Genomic DNA, 15,294 nt, shown 5'->3' with positions numbered 1-15,294 from the left:
GGAGGTGTGCTGCAGCAAGCAACAGCAGCAATAATAACACCATCAGATGAGTTGTTCCACCTAATTGGGAAGGTACTACTAATGGCATTGGTGTTCCATGTCTAGTCATGCTCACCACATGAGGAAGTTGGCAGCAGCAACGTAGACTGTGTTGACAACAAAGTGTTGGCAAAGTGTTGCCAATTGTGTGCTGCTAACAAAGATAGCCCTTAGAGGTATTGAGGGGCTTGGATAGGCCTTGAAAAAACAAGATAATCAGGTCTGCAATCTGAAGCCGTGCAGTGGGTCAATGGGGTGATGTCTGGACGGGCTTGGATGGTTAATCCGTGGGGCTGCTAGTGAGCTGAGCTAACTTGTTTGGGTAGTTTTTTCCAACTTCTGCCTACCTATTGAGTTGGCATGGGACTGAAAGCAGAGTGTATTGACCCATTGGCCACTGCGGTAGTTGGCAGCAGTAAAGTACCGTGTCTTGCCCATCGGGCACTGAGGTAGTTGGCAGCAGCAAAGTGGCATGTGTTGCCACATCAGGCACTGAGGTAGTTGGCTCCAAAGTAGGCGGCAAAGCATGTCTTAGTAAGCATTGGGCACTGAAGCAATTGGCAGCAAAGTAGGCTTCGCCCACTGGGTGTGTAGTGGCAAAAATCTTCAACATTGATGAGCAAGAGGATGGTGTTTGCCATCAAGGTGGCATATGAAACACAAGCCTCCAGAAAGAATTAATTATTTAGTCAAGTATGCTGTTTTTAACTACCAGGAAGGGCTTGGATCGGCCCAGCCCTCTTGGCACGGGGAAGCCAGGAGGACAGCTTTGGAAAACCAGATGATCAGCTCTGCAGTCTGAAACTGTGTGATGATGTTGTTTGTTTTGTTATTGATGAAGAAAGGGGATGGTAGTGGTTGTTGGCACAAGATAAACTCTGCAGTCTCTGTATGTTCTTCCCCGTCACCTGAGCTTCTATGTGCCGCACCTGTAGCAGAACAGACCTGTAGCCTGGGGGCAGGGCATGGGCCTCCCCCTGTGGCCCTGTCACCGGTGCCCTACCACAACTCAAGTCCTCTGGCTGCCACCAGTGGGCTGTGAGCGAGAGATAGCTGTGCTGACCTCCGCTCCACAGGTCCACTGCGAAGTGCACCTTGCACCCTGTAGCCGTGAAAAATGGTCATGGACCACCTCCCTCGCAGAGTCATAGAGCAAGGGCAGCACTCTAGAACTGAGAGTTCTCCATGAGGGGAGGTTGTACCAGGGGGCAAAAAAATGCAGCGACTGGTGGAAGGCTTGGGATTTCATGATGGACAGTGAAAGACTGAGCAGGGTGATGATCTCAGCAACAAGATGAGTGGTCGCCTGCTGGGCCTTGCCCTTCAACAGCCAGCTGAGAGTCATGGTGGACCCAATGGGTGCCACTTTGTGGAGTGTGGTCTGCCTCATGCTCCCGGCCCCAGAAACCCCTGTGGCTGCCCTTTTGAAAGGAGGCACCTCCTCCTGCCTCCCCTGGAGCTGCTCTTTTCCCTCTCCCAGATGGTGCAGATGAAGTGCCTTCCCTGGACTTGGGAAGGTGCCTCTGCAGATGTTGGTGGAGGGCGGTGGAGGACAGGTGCCTGGGGTCTGACCCCCTCTGGACCACCCCAAGGCATATACTGAAGTGTGCCAGCCATGGGTCATCACTGAATGCTGTGAAATGATCACACATGGTCCCTCTGCCATGTTAGCCCAAACAGGGACCCACTGCATGCCCCTGACTGCTGGCCTAGGAAGAACTCTGTGTCCCAGGGGTGCTGTGGGTCTGGGAGGAGGGAACAGATGATGCTGGGGACAGGAGTGGGGTGGAGGCTGTGAAGCCTGCCCTGCCGTTAATGGTTCCAAATCAGACTGGGGATCTTTGGAAAACAGTAACTCCTCAGATTCCTCTAGGAAGAGGAGCGGCAGTTCTTTTGGCACCTCTGGAAGCTCTGTTTCCCTGCCTGCCTGCAAGGCCACCAGAGGAGGAACAGTGGCAGCATTTTGGTTATCGTAGACCTGGTTGTGCGTGTGGTGGTTGTGATGACAGTGCTATTACCTAGCCTGCGTAGCTTCACAGCCTTCTTCCCCTTCGATTGAAGAAATCTCTTCATTTTCTACTGCCTGCCTAACAAAACTAACTAAACAAATAAAGCAATGGAGATTGAGGAAGAAAATTAATAGAGAGTGCAGATAAATTTTATTTTTACAATGACGGTGGTGTAATTCTTTTACTAAAATGTGACCTGCCTGCCTGAACAAAAAAAAAAAAAAACCCTCGGTATGATGTAATTAGGAAAATTTCCCCCTTGACCTACTGTGGCAGAGAAGCCAAAAAAGTCCAAAAAGAAAAGCCTTTCCAGCTAAATCTCAATTAGAGATACACTCCCCCCCCCCCAAATAAGGAGTACTTTTGGAAGGAAAAGGAATGATGGATCCAGCCACCCACCAAATACCCTGAGAGACAAAAGCCTCTCTAAAATGAACTTTTGAAAAATGAATATAAAGGAAAAGAGATTCCAGTCAGATTATGACAGTTTCACCCCCCCCCCCGGACGATACACACACACACATACACACAAGCCTCCAGGAAAAAAAGAGGTTTGATTTTGAAATACAACCAAGCCCTTCTGAAGAAGTAGCGTAAGCTTCCTGAAATCCCTCCCCAAATTCCCAGTAAAGTTGATGATGATTGATGAATGATGATGATGAAAAATATAAGTATTAGGAGAACTACATTTATGAGAAGAGAGGGTTGAGTCTCCAAAAAAAAATTGATGGCTTATTGTAATTTTATAATATGGAGCAAAGATGTGTTTGCTGTTCCTTTGCCTCTCATTGGTAGCAGAAAAATAGCCAAGTCACACACACACACACACACACACACACAAACTGAGATGGCACACTTTAAAAAGCAACAGTTAATGAGAAAGAGAGCACCAAACCTATTAGGAATTTATCAGTCAAAATCAAAATTGACCAACACCACTGGTGGCTTTAGAAAAGACAGTTAATGGGCTTCCTGAAGGTTGTTACATAAGAATTCAGCACTGGCTTAGGAAAATAATCAATAGCTACCACAAGTAAATGCAGAACAATTCTTTTTTTGTAGATGCGCTCTTGAAGGAACCTGTTCATTTATTCTGCAATCCTCAACACAGTACAATTGCAAATAATGCAGCTTACTTCTGAGTAAATTACATTTATGCAATTGTATTGCTTGTTATTCAGATTTCAAGTCAACATTTAGATTTTCTTGACGGTCAAAGGAAAGCTTAAGTATCATGAAGCCCAGGTGAATGTTTTGGCAGAATTTGATTTATGGCACACAAATTCCTTTTGAAAAAATGGAAAGAATTGAGTCTACTTTGTTTCATTATTACAACAATTATAGAATCATAGAATAACTGGGTTGGAAGAGGCCTATAAGATCATTGAGTCCAACCCCCTGCTTAACACAAGAATCTAAATTAAAGTAGATCTGACAAATGGTTGCACTCACCACCTTCTGAGATAATTGGTTCCATTGTTGTACTTCTCTAACAATTAAGAAATATTTCCTGATATTCAGCCTAAATCTTGCTTGCTATAGCTTGATCCTATTATTACACGTCCTGCACTCTGGGATGATCAAGAACACATCCTGCCCTTCCTCTATATGGCTCCCTTTCAAGTATGTGAAAAGTGCTATCATATCTCCCCTCAGTCTTCTTTTCTCAAGGCTAAACATATACACTTCTTTCAGTCCTTCTCCATAGTTCTTGGTTTCCAGCCCCCTGATCATCCTTGTTGCCCCCCTCTGAACTTGCCCCAGTTTGTTGTCATCCTTCTTAAAGTGTGATATCCAGAACAGGACAGATGAGGCCTAGCCAGTGCTGAATAGAGGGGTATTAGAACCTTGCAGGATTTGGAGATTATATTTCTGTTAATGCATCCTAAAACCCAATATACCTTTTCTGTAGCCACATCACAATATTGGCTCATATTAGTCTTTTGATGTACAACAACTCCAAGATCCATTTCACTCATAATATTACCAAGTATCCCTAGTCTTGTAACTATGTTGTTAAGTTGTTAAGCCGTGTCTGACTCTTTGTGGCGCCATGGACCAGAGCACGCCAGGCCCTCCTGTCTTCCACTTCCTCCCGGAGTTTGGTCAAATTCATGTTGGTAGCTTCAGTGACTTGTAACTATCATTTGGTTTTTTTTTCCTGTAAATGTAGAACTTTGCACTTATCCCTGTTAAATTTCATTCTGCAGTTTTGAGCCCAGTGCTCAAGACTATCAAGATTTTTTTTAAAAATTTGTTCCTGTCTTCCAAGGTTTTAGCAATTCCATTCAATTTTGTGTCATCTGCAAATTTGGTAAGTATTCCCTTCACTCCCCCATCCAAGTCATTAATAAAAATGCTGAAGAGCACCAGGTTCAGAACTGAGCCTTGTGGTACCACACTTGTTACCTTCTCCCAGTTTGACAAAGAGCCATTGATATGCTCTCTCTGAGTATGATTTTGTAACTACATATGTATACACCTGGCAGTTGTTCTATCCAGCCCACACTTAGTTAGCTTGCTCATCAGAATACATGGGGCACTTTGTCAAAGGGTTTGCTGAAGTCAAGATATATTATGTCTACAGTATCCCCACCATCTACCAGGGAAGTTACCTGAGCAAAAAATGAGATAAGATTGGTCTGGCAGGATTTGTTCTTGACTTCCAAGTCAAGACCAATGTAAACAAAATCAGTGATTGGATTATTTCTTTTTCAAAGTCATTCTCTTACTGAAAAGACAATGGAACAGGAATAAGGAGAGGAGAAAGGGTTTCACAAGTGGGGCACATGTCAGAAAGATATTTTCTTAGATGCCACCCACTTCACTTCAGATGGTTTGAACATCCGTGCTATAACCAGACAAGTGAGACCAAAACAATATGGCAGAGTTTACCCTTATTTCCTCACAAATGTGTTCCTGTTCTAAGCAGGAATCCAAATTAAAGTAGATCTAACAGTGGACATACCTTTCTGAAGAGGATCTACATCTAGGTTATGTAAAAACTATTGCCCCATCACAAATATACCTTTCTGAGTAAGGTACTTAAGTATGTGGTATCTGAGCAGTTTCAGACATTTGTGGAGGAAATATGCTATGTATCTGAACCCATTTCAGTTTTGCAGTCAAACTAGCAACATTTCATTTGGAAGACCTGATTATGGCTATAAAAAAATAGGACCACTTGGAGGTCATTAATTGTGATTTGATGACATATATGATTTCAGTCATGGTTACAGCTCATGATTTGATACTGAAATATTCCCAGTCCCACTGACAAATGACCTGCTTGGAGGGGGTGCAAGGGGAGTGCAGTTTTGTTGATTCCAATTGTAATTAATTGTCAAACAGGGCATTCACCCCACCCATTCCAGTTTCCCTCTTTATATTTTGCCTAGCAAAAATCAACATTATACAGCTACTGAGCATACTAAGTACTCATTGGTTGTTTATGGGAGAAAGTGAAATGTTCACCTTTTGTTTGCTTGCTACTGATTTTTAAAAAAAACAACAACAACAAAACACTGCAGAGTTTATGGTTATCTCAAATATGCTTATACCTCAGTGGCCCTGTTCCTGACATACTCACTACCTTGACTGGCTGTTAGAAGTGACTACAGATGGAGACCTGAGGCAAAAAGAGGATGTCTTGCCTCAGGCCAACCAGTCAGTACACGGTACAGATGGATTTTGAATTACAGATCCCTGATTCACAGCTTAAATTCACAGCTGCAATATTAAGGGAAACATCTGAAGTAACTCCAAGGGAGGTTGACAGACAGCTAATTCAGCCAGTGATATTATATGGAAATGATAGATATAAATTGAGCAAAACCCAGAAAATAGATGGGCACCATTTCCATGTTTATCGGTATACATTTTGGAGCCTGAACATAGTGAAACACACCCATAAATCCATCCTCGTTGTTTCCAGATCTACTGTACAACTCCAAATTTCTGAATACTGATTTGCCATTTTCTCTTTTTCTGGTTGACCAATCCAACTGGAATATATAAAGGAAAAGCTAGCAGAATCAGACCTTCAGTTAACTTCTACTTCCACTATGTGTGTTCTGTGTTTGCACTTAATCTAAAATGGCTGCAAGAGAGCACAATGTAATCTTGTCTCTCTCATCTGTAAGTCAGAATGCCAGATATAATTATATTGCTACACAGCTTCTATGTGGTATTGAGATTGTCAATTTCCCTTCCCATCCACCTGTCCTACTTTTTGGGGGGGAGGAAAGTCCATATAATCAGTATCATCATCAATTAATTCTTGTTTTAATAACACACCAACCTGTGCTTTTGCCATTGTTATGTCAAATTATGTCAAATTTGAAGATCCAACAGTTTCTGGCTCTGCTGAGGCTTTAATACAAATTAATTTAGTATCAAATAGCAGGTACTCCATCTGGCTTCTGGCAGGCTTTTCACTGATCATTTGATTACACCCATTCTTTACTTTTAAAACAGGAGATATTTAATTGTAACAGTTGTACACAGCCTGTACCAAATCCACATTTCCTTTTGGAGCTGACAGTGATATGACAATCAAAGTGATAGCACACCTCTTCTTTTATGAGGATAAGGGCTAGCTATAATTTAATCCTCACACAATAAGTGGTAGGTATTTGTAATACAATGGACCCTCTACTTACAGACGGCTCGACTTACAGACTTTTCGAGTTGCAGACTTCTCTGGCCGCAAAATTTAGGTTCAACTTGCAGCCGGAAAATCGACCTACAGACCAGGAAAAAACCAAAATGGAACAAAAATGAAACAAAAATGGCCGGTTATGGGATTAATTGGTTTTCAATGCATTGTAGGTCAATGGAGACTTGACTTACAGACTTTTTGACCTGCAGCCACCGTTCCAATACAGATTAATTCCGTAAGTAGAGGGTGCACTGTAAAGCTTTCATGTATCCTTTATGCTATTTGCTTACATTTTAGCAGGCTGAAGAAAGATGCATAAAACAGACCCTGCTGATGAGAATGGCTGGGGGAGTGGGATATGTAGTGTTTGAAAGATCTAGAGAAGACCTATAACTCCCTCTCTCACCAAGCTGAACCTAAAAGCTGATTTTTTAAAAAGGTGGGTCCATGTTTAAGGCTTTTCATCCCCTTTTTTGGATCAACAAAAGCCACTACAAGAAAATACCTGGTGGTGGTAAACAAACATATTCTGAAGTTAAAGCTGTTGAAGAGAAATACCTCAGGCCATTCTATGTTATAAACTTTAAAAACAGTGTAAAACCAACTTTATTTGATCATGCTGAGAAGACTGTTTAGAAGGATAGGAACAAAGTCCTTTCACTGAATTACAGTTCCCATGGTTCCTTAGAGAAAATTGTGGCAATCACATTTTATCTTGAAGTGTAGATAATATCTTCTTGCAGGGCCAATCTAATGGAACAGCAAGACCGATGGTCTTGGCCTTCTTCAGAACAGTGGGCTTAGACTTCCTGCCAATTAGAATTAATATCTTACTGATGCGTCTTGGAGCCTAATCTGAACCAAATTTGATTAATTTTCTGAATTTATATAGGCTGTACACAAAATTAATCTAGTGACCCAAGTAGCCATGGTAGAAGGCAGAGTAAAGGTGTCACCAATTAAGGAAGACTATCTGTCTCAGGCAGAGACGAAGAAAACACTATATGTGATTTGGCTAAAGTCACCCTGCTTTTTCCTGACACCTATTGCCTCACTGCCAGAAACAATGAATTTCCTGTATCACCAGAGTTTTATGGGGCTTAAGAAGCAAGAAGGTCACAATTTACCTTTTAAAAATGTATGTAAAATGTCTCATGGAAATACAATTCAACTGAAAAACAAGGTGAGTCATCTCTGCATGCTTTGTTTCAAAAGTAATTTCTGTCTGAAGTAGGTACACTTTGCATTAGCAAATTATTCAGAATCTGGAATAAACCAAGGGTCTTTTGTCAGTTTTCAGACTAATCCAAAGCAAATAAAGGAAGTCCAGAGTGGTGTTCAGATTTAATCAGGGCTCTCTGAAGCATCAAATATTATTTTTCTTCAATTAAAAAAACCTGAAGAATAAATAAAAACATAAAAAACATATGGTGCCAGCAAGTCTCACTTGGAAAATGAAAGCAATACTTCAACAGAATCAGGAATCTCAAAGCAAATGGATATTAACACCTCAAACACCAAAGAAAAGGCCAATCTCTCCTGGAAACCTTAGTCATGGAGCTCCTGAGAAGGTTCAGGTTGACAAGATACATTTTCTTGTCCCATGATTGGTAGCCATTTCTTATCTTGGCAGGATGTAAGTCTGTTAGAGATTGCTGTTTGCATAAATATTATTTTTTAGTATAAGGGAGTGTGAATTACAGATTTTTCTTCTTTTTTTTTTAGGGAGCTGCAAACTCATCTTGTGTTATAGGTCAGAAATTCAGACTCCAATCTGCACAAGTCACTTGTGCAGGATTTACACACACACACACACACACACACACACACACACACACACTGTACTTTTTTTTACGGAAGCAGGCTTTTGTTTTTTGCAGCTCTTTGATTTTTCTTTTTCTGTGCTTCCCTGTTTTCCAGATGGGTGGGTGGAAAACATAACACACAAAGTAGCAACTTGGTGGTGTATCCACTGTATCAGCAGAGCTACTCACTGAGGGTATTCCTTCCCTCTTCAAATATTTTTGTTGAGTAGACTTGATTTAACTGCATTGTTCATGGCACAGAGGAAGGAAAGAAGGAAGTGACAGGAGTTTTGCCCACACACTGAACACTGAACAGTAGTTGATGGCACTGAATTCCATCCCTATCCCAAGCCAGAGCTCTCTATTCTCCCATTTTATGCTTTTTTTAAACTATTAAGTCACATACAAACACATGCAGATATTTCTGCCTATTTATTTACGGTCCTGGAGTGAATCACTTGGTATTTGTAAGACAAATACTTTAGAACCAGTTAACGTGGGTTGTATTTGTATACTCCCAATCTGGGAGAAAGGTACAGATAACATGGTTGTAAATTGTGGTGGCAGGACAGCATGGCCCACATTGGGATCAGGTATAACACCTCACTTATGTCTCCTCCAGGATGTTAGACAGGTTTCAAAGATACAAGATGGCTGTATCTCAGCCTCAATCTCCAATTTAGGAGTAATGATGCTCACATATTTTACAGAATTGTTGCAAGTAGACATGGGACTTCCATTTCTTTTGGACATCTGTGGAATCCCAAGATAGAACCATGGGATATACAACCAAAAACAGAGGTTTAAAGAGGAGGAGACAGGTAGTTCTTTGTGAGGCACTTTTTCTAGAGATCATTAGCAAGACTACCCATCACATGATTCATTGGGATTCCCATGTAGCCTTGTCACTCTCAGCCACCCACACAGCAGTTTCCGTCTTTTTGAAAGTCAAATAATGGACAGTAAGCCAATATGTAGGTCATGAGACTTTCCTCTGTTAACTTCTAGCTTGTACCATGTCCTGGCATTCTGCCTGGAGGAATTCTAGTTGAATTCTGGGAGTTGTGGTCCAAAGAAATGAAAGTTTCATGCCTGGCTGCAAACCTTACAGGAAGATACCATATGGAACCTACTGTATTCTGAACACTGAAAAGTGCTATATGAACCATAATTTGTTTTTTTAAAATATAACTCATACATTTATACAGTTAATTTTTTCTTGCAATATCTTTCCAGTTCAGTAGCCTATACATATGTCTTCCTTTCACATATCATTGCAAAGGTAAAACCAGCAAACAGTGAGGCTTATTTTTTAAAAAAACCTCTCATTGTCTCCTGTAAAGCTGCTCAGTGTTTTAATTGTTCTGCATGGAGAACAGCAACATAGTCCTGGTAGGAACCCAGCAAGTGCTTGAACAAAACTGTTTTCCCCCCGCTATCTCTTCAGAGTAAATGCCAGTGGATGCCAAGACCACGCTGATAGCTTTTAAGTTTAGAAACATGATTTGAGGCTGCATAAAAGAGCTTACAGCTCATAAATATATCCCAGGAGAGCTTTACATCTAAAATAGAGTCAATTAAGGCAGTTTCACCTTCATTAATCAAACAAAGTACATTATTGTACAGAAAATCAGGAAACTGTAAGGAGAAAGAAAATCAAACATGAAGTAAATGTATATAGATTCACCAGGCAAAAAAACTTTTAAAAAAAAACTAGAAAAGAGGGGCTAAAAAGGTATAAGGAGTAGAACAAATACTAGAAAATGAATCTGACTGTGTTCTCGGTGTCAGAAAAAATAGTAAAAAATAAACAATCTCAAATTCTATTTTGTTAAGCTCCAACATGGATTTCATTTAGACTCTCTGGAAAAAGGAGTCACCTCTGAAAAGCAACTGGTTCTTCTTCTTTGAACCACTGCAATTGGTTTGGTTATCTGGGGGGCAAAACAGGAAATTGCTGCTGTTGCAGAGAGCTGTTATAATATTGCCCTCAAGACTCATGAGATCACGGAAGGCTTTAATAATGGCAACACTTTATTGGGTGTGAAATTTCAGAGCACTGGTGGCAGGACTGTGTAGCTGACAGGAAACATTTGTGCTGTCTTATTCTCTGTTTCTCCTCAAGACAAGCCCCCCACGTGCTCAGTGAAGACAGGAGGAGACATGCGTTCAAACACTGACATTTCTGCTGACCACAACCCTGATACTTGCACATATAGCATGAGTGTGGAAGGTGTTCTAAGTATGTACAGCTCCTCCTGGTGATGGAGCGCAAATCCCCGCAAAACGGAAACTTGCCCCTATTTTTAAAATCCTTCCTACCTGAGGCCCTGTCAGTGGTTCTTAACCTTTGTTACTCAGGTGTTTTTGAACTGCAACTCCCAGAAACCCCAGCCAGCACAGCTGATGGTGAAGGCTTCTGGGAGTTGCAGTCCAAAAACATCTGAGTAACAAAGGTTAAGAACCAGTGCTCTATATCTTGTCAGATATGACTCATGTGATTTTATTTTTATTTTTTTTAATGTGGCATATTTCTTGCTTTATTTTTAGCATTTATTTTGGTGTATTTATATCCTATGTTTCCTCCATGATTCTCCTCACTTATCTTCATAACAAGCTGGTATGGTAAGTTAGACTGAGAGAGCAACTAGCCCAAGCAAACGTGGCTTAGTGGGGACTTGAATCTGCACTTCTGATGTTCAGTCCAAGATTCTATCTACTACACTTAGCTACTGGTAGAGAAACCACCATGCTGGAGACAGGTGGATAAATGTGTAGTTGGTGGCTGTAGAAACACAAGGATAAATGGTATGATTTGACCTGAATGTACTGTATTTAGTGACACACCAGTATTTCACATTGCCCTCCCACCACAGAATAATGACGCGAGACACAGGTGATGGGTTAAACTATTCAAACATGTCAGCAACTTTTGGCATAAGAGCCAGGGGCCTGCAATAGTGCAGAATCAGGTTTGGTGCTCAAGACCCCTCTCTTTGGCAGCCCTCAGCCTGGGGAGAGCCCCATCAGGTCTTCCCTCCTGGCACTGTAAGCTCACAATCTGCAGCACCTTGGGCTCAGTCATGCTAACCCCCGCATTGTACTCCATGGGCACTTACTGATTCCATTTCATTCTGCACTACCCGCTGTGTGACCTAAAATAGTAACACAGTAAACATTCATAAGGTAACCTGCCAAATCAAGCCTGTGAGAGATAGGCGAAAAATCCCAGTGACCAATAAGCCAATCAAGGTAGCAGGTCAAACATTCCTATCCAGCCTCAAATAGGATGACCAGTCAGACTCACACTGGATTAAGGAAGGGTGGGTGGAACAAAAGCCTTGGAAAGAGGCTGAACATGTGGGGAAGCGTCCTTTTATGGATGTCCCCCCCCCGGGTAACAGCGTACTTCTCGTGTTATTCTGTGGGGGAAGGCAAAGGAGGTCCGACATAATATGTAATTTCGTCTTCAGTGAAGATAGGTTTGGGGAAGATCTCTTAATGAGGGTGAAAGAGGAGAGTGTAAAAAATGGTCTGAAGCTCAACATCAAAAAATTAAGATCATGGCCACTGGTCTCATCACCTCCTGGCAAATAGAAGGGGAAGATATGGAGGCAGTGACAGATTTCACTTTCTTGGGCTCCCTAATCACTGCAGATGGTGACAGCAGCCATGAAATTAAAGCATGCTTGTTTCTTGGGAGGAAAGTATTGACAAACCTAGACAGTATCTTAAAAAGCAGAGACAAAGGTCCGCATAGTCAAAGCTATGGTTTTTCCAGTAGTGATGTATGGAAGTGAGAGCTGGACCATAAAGAAGGCTGACCGCTGAAGAATTGATGCTTTTGAATTGTGGTGCTGGAGGAGACTCTTGAGAGTCCCCTGGACTGCAAGGAGATCAAACCTATCCATTCTGAAGGAAATCAAGCCTGAGTGCTCACTGGAAGGACAGATCCTGAAGCTGAGGCTTCAGTACTTTGGCCATCTCATGAGAAGAGAAGATTTCCTCAAAAATATCCTGATGTTGGGAAAGAGTGAAGGCAAGAGGAGAAGGGGATGACAGAGGATGAGATGGTTGGACAGTGTCATTGAAACGACCAACATAAATTTGACCCAACTCTGGGAGGCAGTAGAAGACAGGAGGGCCTGGTGTGCTCTGGTCCATGGGTCATGAAGAGTCAGAAACGTCTTAACAGCAACAACAACATCTGAGTTATTACCCCCAAACCAATCAGGCCTCCCCCAAAAGCCTGCAGCCCAAAGTCCCCTGAGGGGATCCCCAATAGGGAATACAGGCATGGTACAAATTTAATCAAGGCTGTTGTCTCTTACTGCTAACCTCCATCCCAAAAAAAGTTGTAAGAAAGAAAAAGGAACAAAACATGCAGTTCGGTCAGCTAATAAACACTCCATCACAATGGATCAGACTAAGTTTCTGTTCATTACTTTAATTACAGTGTGAGCGGATAAGGAACGGTGGAAGGGAGAATGATGGTGGAGAGCAATGGAGAATACCTGAAATGCACCTTTCTGGCCCATGAGCTTCTCCTTCTCTAGTCAAGCCAAGTTCAATCTTATCAGCTGCTCAGAATTGGCACCTTTAATAGAGTCATAAGAGCTCTTGGGCATGCCCACAAGCCTTCATGAGCCCTTCAGATGAGGGCAGCTAGCTCCCCATCCTCCTGCTCCCACTGCGGGACAGTATACTGGGTGTGCAGAAAGTCTTTGCTCGCAGACAGGATCCAGTGCACGACACTGTAGTCCTTAACTGATAAGCGTGCATCTGTGACTGTACACTCCTACTTAAAAAAACTGGCGAAAGCATTTTTTTTCCAGCAAGGAAAATTTATATCTATATTTTTAAATAAATTGTGCTAAGGAAATTGCTGTTGTCACTGCTAATATGCTACAGCATGATTTCCATTTCAGCTCAAGTCTGTTTTATTTGCATAATTTCTTATTGACTTCTCTAGACAGCAAGTTAGAGAAATATTGCTTAGTTAGTAATGCTGAAGTTCTGATTGAGCTCATAAGGCTTAAGCCATTTAGCAACTTGCTCCCTTGTCTTCATTATACCTTTAAAAAAAATCAAAGACATCAATGTGAAATAGCAGTTTTTGACCAAACCAAAATCAGATCTGTTTGACTACGCTTTTAATTAAATGGAACATAGCACCGCACAATGGTTGTCAAATTAAGGAATGCTACAAAAAGCCGTTACATAACTGATTTGTTTGGTACATTGGATTTTTATTGAAATGGGGCTGTTATTCACTTCTGGTGATTAATTGGTACAGACACCAAGAATGTATGAGTTTCTGCCAAACAAAGAGATCTTAAGGAGAAACAACTATTTGTTACTATTGCCCATGGAAACACAACTTCCAACTATTTCCACTGGAAGTGTTAACTTTTATGCAAATTATTTTTTCTTTTCTGCATGAAAGAAAGGCTTGTGAACAAAACCAATTTTTTTAAAAAGAGAGGAAGAAGAAACCATGTGCATTTGTATGATGGGATAGCAGACAGATACAGGCCATGCTAAAGATAAATTTAATGCTTATCGAGCTCACTTACAAAACATTTCATGCTCCAAATTATAAGAACATTAACTTCTGGAAAGAGTTCCGGCTGTAACCTTAAACTTAACTTAAATTGAGGGAGTCAACACAGTATTTATGCTTAGGACCAAGACCTAAGTACCAGGAAACAAGTCTGTGGTAACAGACCTTTGAAGTGGTGCATTTTAAATAGCATCCTAATATGAAGAGCACCAAATTTAGGTACTTCCTAGTGCATCCTATTCTTCTGTAGAGTTATAGCTCATTGTTTTGGATCAGTCTACTCCTGGTCTGTGTTAATTTTCCATGTTTCCACGCGTACGTCCGTTCCATCTTCTTTCTAAAATAAAAATACTTCTGCATGCACGCACTCACACAAAAAAAAAGTTAAGAATTTTATTTTATTTAAATACAATTCTGGAACATTATTTTCACAACATACGTATTTCTGAAAGGTAGTGTTTTCTAAATTATGTATTTCTAGATACAATTTATCATAAAATATGCATTTTATACATATTTCAATATTTTTTTGTTTAAGCCCAGACCTGTGTGCAAAATTTAGTCTAGGAGGTGCCATTTGCATCCAGTTTCACAAAGAATGCATTCATCATGCATCCCTAATTTAAATACATATTGGAATACATAATATCTTTATGTAATATTCATTACTTAATTAATATTCAATTATGAATATTGCATATATATTCAAATATGTGTTTTGAGAGGAATATTTAGTTGTTGTTAGATTTTTTTAAAATCATTCATCAATGCAGAAATAGAATAGAATGGAAGAAAATTCTGCTAAAAAAAGCATCTAAAAATGGCAGGGGCCAAAAATAGATCTTTCCATCCCTGTGGTCATCAACTTTTTGAACAAGTGAGATAAAACTCAGTTTCTATTATTTTCCCACACATTTGTTCAAGGAGAAAAATAACCTTGAGCTTGTATGATGTCATAATTTTGCATAAGCATTTTGTCTGCATATAAAGAATTATTATACATTCTGAAATTTATAGTTCATATGTCTTTGAAGGAAAAATAAGCAACTTGCACCTCTCTGGATATTGTTGGATTACAACTCCCATGTTTCAGCCAGCATAGCTACTGATGAGGGAACACGAGAATTGCAGTCCACAAACATCTGGTTGACCATATGCTACCCATCTCTCACCAACAGAATCAGACACAACTCCACCTGTTTTATAATAAACAGCAAT

This window comes from Pogona vitticeps, chromosome 4 (genome assembly GCF_051106095.1).
Source record: "Pogona vitticeps strain Pit_001003342236 chromosome 4, PviZW2.1, whole genome shotgun sequence".
Taxonomy (NCBI): Eukaryota; Metazoa; Chordata; class Lepidosauria; order Squamata; family Agamidae; genus Pogona; species Pogona vitticeps.
The sequence above is the reverse complement of the archived record's forward strand: the minus strand, read 5'-3'. Positions refer to the sequence as shown.